Source organism: Jaculus jaculus, chromosome 14 (genome assembly GCF_020740685.1).
Source record: "Jaculus jaculus isolate mJacJac1 chromosome 14, mJacJac1.mat.Y.cur, whole genome shotgun sequence".
Taxonomy (NCBI): Eukaryota; Metazoa; Chordata; class Mammalia; order Rodentia; family Dipodidae; genus Jaculus; species Jaculus jaculus.
In genome coordinates, this window is record NC_059115.1 from 63,268,620 (window position 1) to 63,283,599 (window position 14,980).

Below are 14,980 nucleotides of genomic sequence, written 5' to 3' on the forward strand. Positions count from 1 at the left end.
TGATGGGACCAGAGAATAGAGCCTGTCCCTGTGGTGGCAGAGCCACCTTACGGCATCTGCCTATGCCACCCCCCCACCCCAGCACAGCTCCTTCTTTGTCTTCTGCTCCACGATGTGCCAGCCAGGATTTGTTGCAGCGGCTTTGATAATGGCTGGACAGAACCAGAGAAGATTATTCTTGTAGAGGGAAAATAAGACTAACTTAAAAATTCTTTTGGTCAGATTCTCTTGTAGGCATCTCTGCGAGCTCCCTGTGAGACTTGTTAGCTTAAAAGACTTCACAGACGGAGGAGCCGCAGCTCAGCAAAACAAGTTGAAACAGTGAGAGCCTATTCTTTTTGAATCTCAAGTGGGATGTCTCCAAAAGAACGAGCTTTGGCCCTCGGTCTGTGTTACCTCTGAGGTGACGGTGAAGGACAAGCACCCCAGATCCAGAGGTCTTAAATGGAAGACTTCATCTTATCAAGTCCTACGCCACTGCTTTTTTTTTGGTTCTGTAAGCAATACTCTTTTTATTTTTTTTTTCCCCCTCTTCTTGTGCCTATGAGGATGGGATCTTTCCTGGGGTGCAGTTCTCAGAAATAGACCCAGACACAGGGATCTATGTGTAAGAGGCTTATTAGGGAAGCGTTCCTGGGAGAAGTAGAGTGGAAAGGAAGGATAGGGAAGAGGGCTGGTGGACACTTTAGGCACAGTGGCATCCTCATCTTGGGAACAAGAGAACCCTGGAGTTCAGCTTAATGCCTCAGTGCTTATCTCCATCCAAAGGAGAGAACTGTGCATCAGCAGAGGGCCTTCTGGGGACTTCCAGATCCAGTAGCTTCAGCCTCTAAGAGAGGTGTGGGTGCAGACTGTGGAGGTCAAACACAGAAGGCAGGTGATGGACACAAGGTAAAGTAGAAAGGAATCTTGGGTGGCCTGGCATAAGTACTTACAGTGTTCACTATGAGATTGTCACCAAAACTACTAAAAATAATGAGGCGAGAAGAGGGATGCATTATTTGTTAATTTTAATAATAGTGGTATTTATAGTTAGGACATTCTCTATATGTAACATTTTATAGGTGCCTTGCATGCATTATCATATTTAATCTTTGCAACATTTCTATAATTGTAATAGTTATGCTACAGATGAGGAAGCAATACTTTTAAATAAATGGTCCAAGTTCTTTCTCCCTTCTTTTCTTCCATCCCTTCCTTCTTCCTTCTCCCTCCCTCTTTCCTTCCCTCCCTGTATTCCTTACTTTTATCATTGTGATAAAACGGCTGACCACAGTAACTTTCAGAAGGAAGGGTTTATTTTGAATTACGGTTTGAGGGGAGCTAGTGCATCTTGATGGAGTGTGACATGGTGGGAGGAGCTTGAAGCAGCTGGTCACATTCAGTCCACAATCACGAAGCAGATAGACCAGATGCTGGTGATCAGCGCTCTTTCTCCTTTTTGTTCAGCCTAGAACCCCAGTTCATGGAATGGTGCTGCTCACATTTAGGGTAGGTCTTCCTACCTCAATACAATTTCTCATACCCATGCCCAGAGGTTTGTTTTCATGGTGATCTAAATTCTATCAAGTTGACAATTAAGATTAACCATCATACTCCTTTCTTCCTCCCTCCTTTTCTTCCTTTCTTTCTTTTCTCACTCCTTCCCTCCCTTCCCTTTTATCCCTTCCTTTCCCCCTTTCCTCCATCCCATTTGTTTCCTCCTTCTCTTTTTCCTTCCCTTCCTTCCTCTATCTCCTTTCTCTCCCTTTCCCTGTTCCTCTCTTTCTTCCTTCTTCCCCTGTCTACTCCCTGTTTGAGAGCTGCGTCATCCATGGGGATGTGGTGGTAGCATGACTGGGCACTACTGATGTCACTGTGGGTCTAGTCATCTCCCAAGTAAGTGTAATCACCCAAAAGTGATTGGAAGGATGTGCACACCACTCTGAAGGCTCACAGTGAGGGTCCAATCTAATTTAAGTTCAGAAAGGCTTCTCTGAGTTTTATCAACAGCTTTTTAGGATCAGAGTCTATGCTAAGTGACTTTGAAAAGACAAAGAAAATTGAATCATTCACTGTGACCACATTGGAAAGAGGTACACAGAAAGGCTGTACTGCCTCCCCCCACCCAAGTCCATCTTTGGGGTCTTAGAAAGAGGTTTAGGTTTAAATAGAGGACGAGTGGCATGAATAACTCAGCAATCTTTTTCAAGGTCTGGTCCCCTCCGTTGTTGACACATCATTGTCTCAGCTCCTGGTTCCAGGTTTGTCCTGCAAGTTGTCAGCACTGTGTGAAATCATTTATTCACAGACAAGATCCTTCTCTGGCTGGCGCCAGAACCCCAGTCTTTCCCTGCTTCCCACACAAGACTCTTGGGGAAACTCTAATTCCTTAGAGTCCATTGTCAGATAGTCAAATTTCTCTTCTTAGCAAAGTACAAATGTACCTTCTTGGAATATCTTATCTTGGGGCTGGAGGGATGGCTTAGTGGTTAAGTCATTTGCCCGCCAAGCATAAGGGCCCAGGTTTGATTTTTTCCATTGCCCATATAAGCCAGATGCACAAGGTGGTACATGTGTCTGCAGTTCATTTACAATGGCTGGAGGCCCTGGTGTACCCATTCTCTCTTTCTCAAAAAAAAAAAAAAAAAAAAAATTTTAAAAAGACTATCTTCTCTCCTGCCTGGGTGATTACATGAGGAGGTGTCAGGCAAATGGCTGCCAGTAAGGTACAGGGAGAGAGTGCAAGCAGACAGAACAGCATAGGTGGCTCTCTCATGGAGAGCAGGTGATCAGGATAATGGGAGGCCAGCATGGTGTGAGGAGGAGGGGAAGCAGGAGCCTTCCTTCAGGTAAAGATGGCCATATCTTGTCTTAGATACCCTGTTTAAAAAAGGGATTGGAGGGCTGGAAAGATGGCTTAGCGGCTGAGTACTTGCCTGTGAAGCCTAAGGTCCCCAGTTTGAGGCTCGATTCCCCAGGACCCATGTTAGCCAGATGCACAAGGGGGCGCACGCGTCTGGAGTTCGTTTGCAGTGGCTGGAGGCCCTGGCATGCCCAGTCTCTCTCTCTCCCTCCCTCTTTCTCTCTCTGTCATTCTTAAAGACCAAACATAAATAAGTAAATAAATACATAAAGGTGTGTGTCACTATGCCTGTTTTTTTAAAAAAGGGAATGGAGGGTGGGGGCTTTTAAAAAGGCTACTCTGGTTACTTTGGGGGAAATGGAGGGTGTGTGTGTGTGTATGTGTGTGTGTGTATGTGTGAGATATGATATGATGTTTAGACTAAAATACCCAGAATTCTGGGAGAATGGGATGAGACAGACAGAATTCAATGCAGGCGGTGCAGTGGGGAAGACTTGATAACAGTTGAGAGAAGGATCTGGGACCAGGGATGGAGTTAACTGAGGCAATGGACAGCAACAGATGGGTTCTGGAGCCAGTTAGGACATAAACCCAGAAGGGCTATGTTATAGATTTAGGGAATATTGAAGAAGTGAGGGTCAAAGATAATTTCTTGGCCTGAGTAAGTGAATGGATGGTAGGTTTTAGACTTGTTGAATTTGCAGTTTCTTTGAGATAAGCAGGAGGTGGTGTTAAGTATACTCTTATGAAAGGGGTTATTTTGATCTACACACAGGGATAGGAAGGGGTTTGGGATTGTCCTACTCATAGATTCCCTGGGCTGGGTATAAAAGATGAGGGGCTGTCAATAACCACTTCTCTTAATGGTCATCCCATGTATTAATGCTGCTCTCACTTTTGGTAGACAACCTTCTCTTTTCAGATGGCAGTGACCTTGGGATGACTCAGAAGGCATCATGGTGCTCAGAAGAAGTGACAGGAGTGCTCAGCACTGCAATATCTCTATCACACCTTCCAAGGCTCAGGGTCCATTGTGGAAGAGGTGGTGGAAAGAATGTAAGCGCCAAAGGAAGGGATAGGACTCCTTACAACATGCTCCCCCCAGACACAAAATGGCCTGGATATCCATGACCTCACAGTGCCTGACACTACCTACACAAGACCATCATAAGAGGAGGAAAAGATCATGACATCAAAATAAAAGAGGGACTGATTGAGAAGGGGAGGGAATATGATGGAGAATGGAGTTTCAAAGAGGAAAGTGGGGGGATAAGGAGGGTATTACCATGGGATATTTTTTATGATCATGGAAGTTTTTAATAAATAAATAAGTGAAAAAGAAAAAGGTGAGGGGCTGAGCTTTCATGAGGGAACTTCCTGGGTCCTGTTGTCTGTACTGCCTCTGGCTGACTTGACATTGTGGATGCATGTGCTGCTTCCTGCCTCCAAAATAAAGCAGGACCAAAAAGCGCCAGACTTCTGTCATCAATTCTACTCTGGCTCCTGTGGAACGCCACCAAGCTAATGATTCTGCCATGACCACTTTCTGGTTCCCAAGGACAGCATTTCAGCATTCCAAGGAAGTTTACCAGGAATGTTAAATCATACAGGGATAGGAAGGGGTTTGGGATTGTCCTACGCATAGATTCCCTGGTTCAACTGGGTATTATGATAGGTCACACACTGAAGCCTGAGGTGTTAGTCTTCCCAAGCACGTTAGATTCAGGTAACATCACTGCCCCCTCGACTCCCGCTGGCCTTTCTCAGTGCTTACTGCTTTCTTCTCTGGTTCAACTATAAGGATGTTGATAATGGTTGTGTCTGGCGATCCAGAGAATCCTTCCTCTTTCTCCCAGTTAACCATCACACCCAGTTTTTGCTTTTTGATTTTGCTAGCTTCTTTCTGCATAGATCTTTTATCTCCTTTCTTATTTCATATCTCATCTGCATCCAATCAGTCTTTGTCTTAGAATGAAGTCTACCCATTTGAAAATCTGAAATGTTTATTCAGTGGAACAGTTCTGGAGCATTCATGAAGCTAAGATTCTCAAGGTAATACAAATAGACCTTATCCATACCTTTCCCAGGACCATGTATGAGTAACGGAGACATACGTGGTCATAAATTACAACTATTATCCTAAATGTCAGTCTAAAATCTTTTACCTCCAAGCTCGAGTAAGAAGATCTTCCATCAGCTTCAATGTTTACCTGAAAGGATTTAACAGTGCCCTTCATGAGAACAGGATGATGCCATTATTCAAGCTGCATCTATCTTTCAGGTTAATGTGGTCTTTTGCTTCTTATAATTGGTTTGGATATTTTAGAACCCAGTGGCCCCGAGTTCAGTCTTCAGCACTGCAAATCATAAACAAAACCATATTTTAAAAGTTGAAACAAAAATTATAACCTAGCATAAAAGGAATATTTTAATGTTGTATTTCAACATTGGAGTTTTGAATTTGAGCTCCTAAATTTTTTTTTTGTTGTTGTTTACAACTGGAACTGCATTTTTAGTTGTCAACCAGGTATACACTTCCTTAGATTTTAGAAGGAAAGATGCCTCCTGCCTTTTTAATATTTGATAGAATTTATTTTGAAGCAATAATGACAGTTTTTGGTGGTTAAAGTAAAATATGCACATGAAATGAACATAGGCTCACTTAACAATATTTTCTTTATTTAGGAGAGAGAGGGAAAAAAAAAGGTCAGATACAAAGAGAGAATGGGCATGCCAGGGCCTCTAGCCACTACAAACAAACTCCAGATGCACCATTTTGTGCATCTGGTTTTACATGAGCACTGGGGTATCAAACCCAGGTCTTTGGGCTTTGTAGGCAAGTGCCTTAACCACTGAGCCATCTCTCCAGCCTGAACACAGGTTAACATTTTTAAAACATTTTTTTGTTTATTTGAGAGCACCAGAGAAAGAGGGAGAGAGAGAGAGGAGAGAGAGAGAGAGAGAGAGAGAGAGAGAGAGAGAGAGAGAGAGAGAGAGAGAATGGGCGCGCCAGGGCCTCCAGCCACTGCAAATGAACTCCAGACGTGTGTGCCCCCTTGTGCATCTGGCTAACGTGGGTCCTGGGAAATCGAGCCTTGAACCGGGGTCCTTAGGCTTCACAGGCAAGTGCTTAACTGCTAAGCCATTTCTCCAGCCCACAGGTTAACTTTTAATTAATAGGACTGTGATTCCCCTGAGCAGATTTTTCCTGAAGCTTGAGTATATTTATATGTTCATTGTTTCCCAGCCCTTCTTCCCTGCTTCTCTCCTTCCCCCTTCCTCTCTCTTCCTCCCTCCCTCCACCTTCCTTTTCCTCCACCACTTTCTGACAATAGAATGCCTCATGAGGTATTCAGCTATACCCTCACTTAATGTGTGAACCCCTCAGCACAGGGTATGTTGACTAGAAGATTTCAGCTATTGTGAGGTTATGACTACCTACGGCCACTTTGTGCCTGGAAGATAATATTGTAAATGCTCTTCCCCTTCCTTTGGCTCTTAACATTCTTTCTGCCCCTCTTCTGCAATGGTCCCTGAGCCTTGGAAGGTGTGATAGAGATGTCTCACTTAGTGTTGAACACTCCATTGTCTCTTCTTCTCAGCACTTTGGCAAGTTTTGAGTCACCCCAGTGGTCACTACCATCAGGACCCAAGACCATCTGAAAAGAGAAGCTTTTCTAACCAAAACTAAGAGTAGCATTAATATATGGGCATAAACAAACATGTGTATTTAGACTTTCGGAGACCAAAAAAAAACATAAAAAGCAAGTGACAACCGGATTTAACTAGCACTTACAGCAAGCTAAAGCTTTGTAATTTAACATCATGTAAACAGGTAATTTTCATTTGTATAAATGTAATTCAGCTTCAGCTTCAGCTTCTAATAATCAACTGTTAGCTTTTCAGTGAATGGGGGGGGGGCTCTATCTGCCTTCACTCCTCTTCCTAACCCCAACAGCCACGAAGCTTATGTTTTGGATAGATGACAGCTGTCCTGCCCTTCCTAGGATGTGTTTCTGTTTACTCACCTAGATGAGCATTTTCTTTCCTATACATTGTTCATCTGAGCTCATTTCAGACGAGTGACCTTGTCAGCCTGCTGGCTCTCCTCTGAAATGAGGAGGTTCATCAGGATGTAATTAGCATGTAATTCCATCCCTGAACTGTTTTATCCTCGCAGGGAGGGATCCTGGAGCTCTGATTCGCTTGCCAAATGCACTTGCTTGTGTATGGAGTCAATGAGAGGGGGCCGGAGAGATCAAACTTTGACACCTTGTCTCAAAATAATACGCTGTCAGCTACCAAAGATAGAAATCTAAAAACCTTCCATTCCCTCCGCCCTCTTAGACCAGCAATTGTGCTTTGATGATTTTGTACTAAATTTGAGTAACCATTTATTTGGATGCATGCTATTATGTAACCTCAGATGGCAGGGAGTGTTCTGGAAGGATCGTTCCGCAGGGTTCTTCGGCTGAAGCAGTGGAGAAATCAACAGCCCAGAGGCACACAGCTAATTGTTGTTCACCCTGCCAGTCATCTCTCCTGCTTCCGAGCCCCAAGCCCCTCTGTGAGAGACAAAAGGCCCTGAGTGGAGAGGTGCCTACAGGCATATTGGACGTGCTCCTGTGACTGGCTTGTCCTTGCTGTGGCATCACTGGGCACATGGTGGTAGTGGCTTGAAGAGTAGACATAGTTTTTTCTGGAAGCTGCTAGGAGATACAGATGAGCTTCCTCTGGCTTTCAAGAATTTGTTGTTGTTGTTTGATTATTTTTTTTGAGGAGGGGTCTCACTCTTGTCCAGGCTGACTAGGAACTCACTTTGTAGCTCCAGGCTGGCCTCCAATGATCCTCCTATCTCATCCTCCTGAGTGCTAGGACTTTTGCACAGAGGAAAAACACTTCACTGTTTTTTTTTTTATTTTTGCAAAGAGTAAATAGGTCCAAGTTTCTAGGTCTTCACTTTTAACATTGTGAAAAATACTTTTCAGGGTGTACTATTGCAAAATCCTTTGGGTTTATCTTGTTGACTCTTCCATTGGAGTCAAAGCCCTTTTGCATGATCATGTTCCATATTATTTTGTATTCACGCTTACAACTTGCTTGTGAGAAGGGATGAATTAGAACTATGTGATGGGATCCAAATGGGTCCATAATCATCGTCTGGAAAAGTATCTCAGTGGTAGAACATGTGCTGGTATGTATAAAGCCTATAAAAGTAATAAAAGAAGGACTGATTAAAAAGGTCAGATGGGCTTGAGAGATGGCTCAGTGGTGGAAGGCACTTGCTTGCAAAGCCTGCTGTCCTAGGTTCAATTCCCTAGTGCCCACCAAAGGCAGATGCACAAGATGGCACATGCATCTGGAGCTCATTTGCAACAGTAAGAGGACTTGCTGCACCCATACTCCCTCTCTCTCAAATGAACAAACAAAAAATAAATTTTTTTAAAAAGATAGTTTGGTAGAAATGCTGAGGCAGATTTCTTTCTTTCTTTCTTTCTTTCTTTCTTTCTTTCTTTCTTTCTTTCTTTCTTTCTTTCTTTTTTTCGGGGGGCATGCGGTAAAGGTTTATTGGATAGGGTTCCATAGCTCAGCTTTTAGTTCTGCGGAGACAAAGACGGGTCTCCATTTTTATATATGCCACATGACTCAGCTTATGTGGAAAGAGTTATAGAGGCCCTAGTTAGGACCCAAGAACATAACTCAGGTGCTCAGAGCAGGAGTTAGGCAGGAAGCCACAGAGATAAGAGAATAAAGTTATCATTCCAGTTTGCCTCAGCTGGACCAGGTATGGGTAGAGGCTGGGCTTGTCTCCTTGGTGCCTTTGTGTTTGGCAACAGGAGGACTCTTTAAAGTTTCCCCATGTGTTCTAACGAAGCCATGGGTTCAATCACTAGCATTGAAATAAAATGCCTACAGTTGATTGATTCTGTGAGTTTTTGAAACAAGCGTAACACACAAGGAGGCCCTGACCTTCAACTAGAAAATGACATACTACTTTATTATGTGAGCTCGTGACCCAGATCCCGGCTGGCTGGCAGGCAGGCAGACAGGCTCGTGTGGGGCTAGTCTTTGCAGAGCTACTGAGCACACTCGTACACCACCCTGACGGCCCACATCCGACTCTTCACCCTGGCTGTCAGGAGAGAGCCACCCAACAATTACTCAAACTTCCTTTAATATCTCTGTTGTGACTGTGAGCACCAGTTTTTTGACATGCGTGGCACTGTTTTTTTTTTTTTTGTTTTGTTTTGTTGTTGTTGTTATATTTTTATCTTTGGTCATTTGAGTTTTTAGTTGTATAGCAGAAAAGAAAGTTTAATTGATTTAAAAAGAAATTTGAATGTAACTGATAGCTCTACTTTTGTGCAGGGGAAATTTTTACAGCAGAAATCTGACCAAGAGTATTACCTTTACATGATGATAGCATGTTTGGATTTGATTTGTACCATGGGATTTCTTTTTCTTCTTCTTCTTCTTTTTTTTTTGGTTTCTTGAGGTAGGGCCTCAGTGTAGCGCAGGTTAACCTGGAGTTCACTAGTCTCAGAGTGGCCTTGAACTCACAATGATCCTCCTACCTCTGGCCCCCTGAAGTGCTGGGATTAAAGGCGTGCGCCACCACACCTGGCTAGAATGAGATTTCTTGAGGGCAGAAGACATATCCTCCCCTTCCCAGTATGGTCAGTGCTGTGAAACATGGTGTTTCAGGTTAGAGATACAGTGAATTGGTGTCAGGTTGTCTGTGTGGAGAGGGAAGGGAAAACACAGATGTCTGATGTCCGTCTTCTTGTTTCTCCGTGGATCCATCAAGGCATACAGTGAGGCAAGGTGCTGTGCAGACAGCGTTCCATGCCTTCTGTTCCCCTTGTAGTCCTGAGCTGTTCTTCCGTCTGTGAATTGTAAAGACTCCAATTCTGCCATTCTGAGCACTCCCATGGTCTTCCAGGGGCAGCAGCAAAGACCTTCATCCTCTCCACAGGCTGTAGAGTCTCCCCATGCGTGTGGAGTTTATTTTCCCCCAAAGCTCCTGGTCCTGGGACGGAAATAGGAGCTAGTTTTGCGGTCGGTCGTGTGGTAACTACTTCACTACCAAGCTTCCCATGCACACAGGCCCGTGGTCCGTGACCACAGAGCCGTCCTGCACTGGCATTTTGTCAACAGCCACTGTCTTGAGGAGAAGCACAGCATGGACCTCATTTCAGTGGCGAGTCATTTGCAGTTCCTCCACATCCCTCAGGTCTTGCTGGTGTAGTTGTTTCCTTGACAGATAACCCGCGGCAGGGAAACTTTGGAATAAATATTTATTAATTCTGGAGTACAAAGGCACCATGTACTCATTAGAAAAATTCAAAAGCTTCAGGTATCCACCAAGAAGAAAACAAAAGTTCCTTGTACTTATCCTGTCCATCCCACATCAGGGAATCTCAGTTGTTCCAGGCTTGGGAAAGTAGCCTTGACATAGGTTTTTCTCATCTGGTGTGGTGTGAAAAATACTAAATGGCACATGGGAGAGATGATGTCAGGCAGTGGAGAGATGAACATTTTATTTTATTTTGGGCAAGGGAACCCAGAATTTTCTGCATACTAAGTCTGTGCTCTATACATGGACCTACAATGCCAGACCCCATATTTTTTATTTATTTGCAAGCAGATAGAGAGAGAGAAAGAGTAAGAGAAGGATTAGGTGTGTCCTGGCCTCCTGCCACTGCAAATGAACCCCAGATGCATGCACCACTTTATGCATCTGGCTTTACATAGGTACTGGGGAACTGAACTCAGGCTGTCAGGCTTTGCAAGCAAGTGCATTGAACCACTGAGCAATCTTTCCAGCTCATCCATCATCCAAATCTTTCTCTCTCTCTCTCTCTCTTTCTTTCTTTTCTTTTCTTTCCTTCCTTCCTTCCTTCCTTCCTTCCTTCCTTCCTTCCTTCCTTCCTTCCTTCCTTCCTTCCTTCCTTCCTTCTTTCCCTCCCTCCCTCCCTCCCTCCCTCCCTCCCTCCCTCCCTCCCTCCCACCCACCCTCCCTCCCTCCCTCCCTCCCTCCCTCCCTCCCTCCCTCCCTCTTTCTTTCTTTCTTTCTTTCTTTCTTTCTTTCTTTCTTTCTTTCTTTCTTTCTTTCTTTCTTCCTCTTATGTGTGTGTGTGTGTGAGCGAGAGAGAGAGAGAGAGAGAATTGGCACACCAGGGTCTTAGCCACTGCAAACAAACCCCAGATGCATGCTACCTTGTGTACCTGTGTGCCCTGTGCACATGCATCACTTTGTGCATCTGGCTTATTAAGAGGTATTATATCAAGTCAGGCATATATCTGCTTAAACACCTAGTGAAACTGCATGTATAGTTTTATTACAAGTCATAGTTTTCTTTAAATTTTATTTTTATTTATTTATTTGAAAGTGACAGACAGAGAAAGGGGGGAGAGAGAGAGAGAGAGAGAGAGAGAGAGAGAGAGAGAGAGAGAGAGAGGGAGGGAGGGAGAGAATGGGCACGCCAGGGCCTCCAGCCACTGCAAATGAACTCCAGATGCATACGCCCCCTTGTGCACCTGGCTAACGTGGGTCCTGGGGAATGGAGCCTCCAACCAGGGTCCTTAGGCTTCACAGGCAAGCGCTTAACTGCTGAGCCATCTCTCTAGCCCACAAGTCATAGCTTTTATGGCAATGAAGCCTGCAATTCATAGCAAGCCTGTCATGAACTTGGTGAGGAGGGGACATTGTATTTGGGTTACAGGTTACATCCATATATTATCTAATTTGTGAACCAGCCCTGAGAAGATATGTGCTTGAGTTTTCTAGGGGAACATTTCTCATCATGGGCTGGTCTTCCTCTCAGCATTGTTTAAATGATGATGTCCCAGGACACATTCCTTTTAACTTTGCATCATTTCATTTGTTGCATGCCTTTGCTTACTTATGTTTTTAAAAAATATTTTTATTCAGTTGTTTTCAAGGGAAGGGGGGAAGAGGGGGAGGAGAGAGAGAAATAAAGAAATGAGAATAAATGGGCATGCCAGGGTTTCGTGCCACTACAAACAAACTCCAGATGCATGCACCATTTTGTCCGTCTAGCCTTATGTGGGTACTGGGGACTAGAAGAACGCAGGCCAGCTTTGTAAGCAAGTGCCTTTAAATGCTGGGTAATCTCTCCAGCACCTTTGCTCACTTCTTGTATGCCAATAATTTTTTGATTTCTTTATTTTTTATTATCCTACAGAGAACTAGTTTTCATTATGGGGAATACATTTTCATGCAATTTTTAAAAAAATTTATTTATTTATTTATTTGAGAGCGACAGACACAGAGAGAAAGACAGATAGAGGGAGAGAGAGAGAGAATGGGCACGCCAGGGCTTCCAGCCTCTGCAAACGAACTCCAGATGCGTGCGCCCCCTTGTGCATCTGGCTAACGTGGGACCTGGGGAACCGAGCCTCGAACCGGGGTCCTTAGGCTTCACAGGCAAGCGCTTAACCGCTAAGCCATCTCTCCAGCCCATGCAATTTTTTTTTATTTGTTTTTCCTTCTCCCTTTTTCTCTCCCATCTCCTTCCTTGTGTTCCCCTCACACTGCCGACTAAGTCTCCTTTCACCCAGAGTATTTGATGCCCAAATCTCTGCTCTGAGCTCCAGACAAGTTATCCCAGTGGCCATTGGTTTTCTATAGTTGGTGATGTCATTGGAACTTCAAGTTTAACATTTCCAAAATTGAACCTCCATCCTTCCCAAAGCTACATGGCTTCACAGCATCCCCTCCTTGGTGTCGTTCTCCCTTTCCACGTGCTTATGCCTCCTGCACTGCTGCTTAGCTTCCACTCCACTTCTCCTTTCACGCCCAGCTCCAGAAGGATGTCTCCTGGCATCCCGCCTCTCAGGGGATGCTGGGTGCCCCGCTGTGCTCTGAGAGTTCCCTCACTTTGCATCTCACCCAAGTCGTCCATCCTGCTATGTGCTGCACTCCACAAAGGCAAACAGGAAGTATATCTTGCTTATCGTTGCTGGCTCAGCATCCATTTGACTCCCTGGCGTATGGCAGATGCTCAGTGATTCAGTGCATAAGTATGTAACGAACGAACGAGTGACTTCTATCACTTGGGCTAAAACTACATCAGCCTACCTTTAAAGTCCACATTCTGTCCACTCTTGCATAGCTTACTTAGAGTCGTTTATTTCAAGTCTTTCTGGGCATAATAGCAGTGGGAGATGGGGAGGATGGTAAAACAGTGCAGTATTATATTTGAAGATGCAGCAAGAAAGTTTGAGCTTGTGTTCAGTGATACTGTATTCTTCTTGGTAGTAAAGAATGAGTTAGAGCCCTTACCCTAGGACTGGATCTAGAACTGGAAAGAGCCCCAAAGCCAGGTGTAAATCTTTCACAGGAATCCCATATCAGACAGGGTGGTAGGCGGAGCAGTCATTTAAGAACTTTCAGGACAATTATAGAAGTGCTTTGGGCATGAGCATTAATATCTTCCGCCCATTCCATGAAACAAGGGAATGGTGTTTATTAGAAATCTGGAGCCATGCGAGCAGCATGGGAAAGGCACTTGGATTTAGTGCCGCAGCTGCATATTGAACCAATTATGAGCTACAAATAGAAAGCAGAGGAGCTGCAAACAGGCTAGCATGATAATCCAAACATGAGTTCTCTGTAAAGTTCAGGATTGAACTTTCAGAGGGAAGGGCCTTGGGATATGAGGGATGCACAGCTCCTGACTCTGCCGTGCTCTGGTACCCCAGCCACTGGTTCTTCTCTCACTGCTTTAGGGGTCCTCTACTCAGTTTTCTCTTCACTCTTCCCAGGCAAATATACTTTTTATTAACAGTTCTTGGGTGTTGATGTTTATTTCCTATGACCAGCCATATTTCTTTCACATTCTCCACAGAAGAACTGGCTCTAGACAAGTCCTTTCTGTGGTAGACAATAGGCTGTCTATTCATTCATCTTTGCATCTGTGGTGACTAGGCCAGTGTAAATTCAAGCTGAAGCAAAAAGCTCATGCAAATGTCTTGACTTAAAACAAACAAAATTTCAAACTGACAGGTGGAATGCATTGAGCGTTTCTATCTTGATATTTTGAGACGGTACACATAAGCCACGCCTAAGTTCCTTTCGGTAGGTCTAAACATGGTGCGGCCCAACAGTTTGGAGTTCTTGAAGTTTGTATTTAAATGATAGTTCAGCATACTGAGAAATTGTTGACAGAAGAGATGTGATATGACAAGTACATGACTAAGTGTCAAATGAATTACACAGACAACAGTTGTTCCAAGTTCAGGGACCAGACTGTTTTGGATATATTTTTGGGGAAGGATGTACGTAGGATCAGAGAGAGTAGAGTACTCTTGGAGCCCAAGAGGCTGAAAGTGTAGATCAATGTGGAGCAAATATTGGCTCTCAGTATGCACCAAGCCCTAGGCTCAATCTCTAGGACTACAGGATGTTAGGAAAAAAACAAATGCTTTTTTTTTTTTTTCTGTGAGAAAGAGAGAAAGAGAGAGAGAGAGAGAGAGAGAGAGAGAGAGGGAGAATATAAAAGGATTGGCACACCAGGGCCTCCAGCCATTGCAATCAAACTCCAGATGCATGTGTCCCCTTTGTGTGCATGTGATACCTTGCATGCTTTCATCAGAGTGTGTCTAGGTTACATGGAAACTGGAGAGTAGAATATGAGTCCTTAGGCTTTGCAGGCAAGCACTGTAACTGCTAAGCCATCTCTCCAGCCCAAGAACAAATCCTTTATGTTTATTTAATGTTCATCAATAACTCATGACCATAGTTATAATTAGGCAAAACAGTCTATGACAGATTAAGAAGGGAAATAGAAGAAGTAAAATTTGGTGGATTTTTTTTGTTAATTTCCAAATACAATGAATTAGAAATGTGAACATTTGTAAAAAATGAAAAATTATCAGAATGTCCCAACACAGTAGACCAGGCAGTTTTATTTGTCTACATCCATGACTTAAAAAACCTTTTTTGGTTTAGTTTGTTGGCTCTTTGGATCATTTTCTTTCTGCCTGATGCTGGCAGAAATTCCATGTTTTGTGCTCTATGTGTTTGTTATTTACCTTCCTCATTGTACTGTTTTCTTCTTCTTCTTCTTCTTCTTCTTCTTCTTCTTCTTCTTCTTCTTCTTCTTTTTT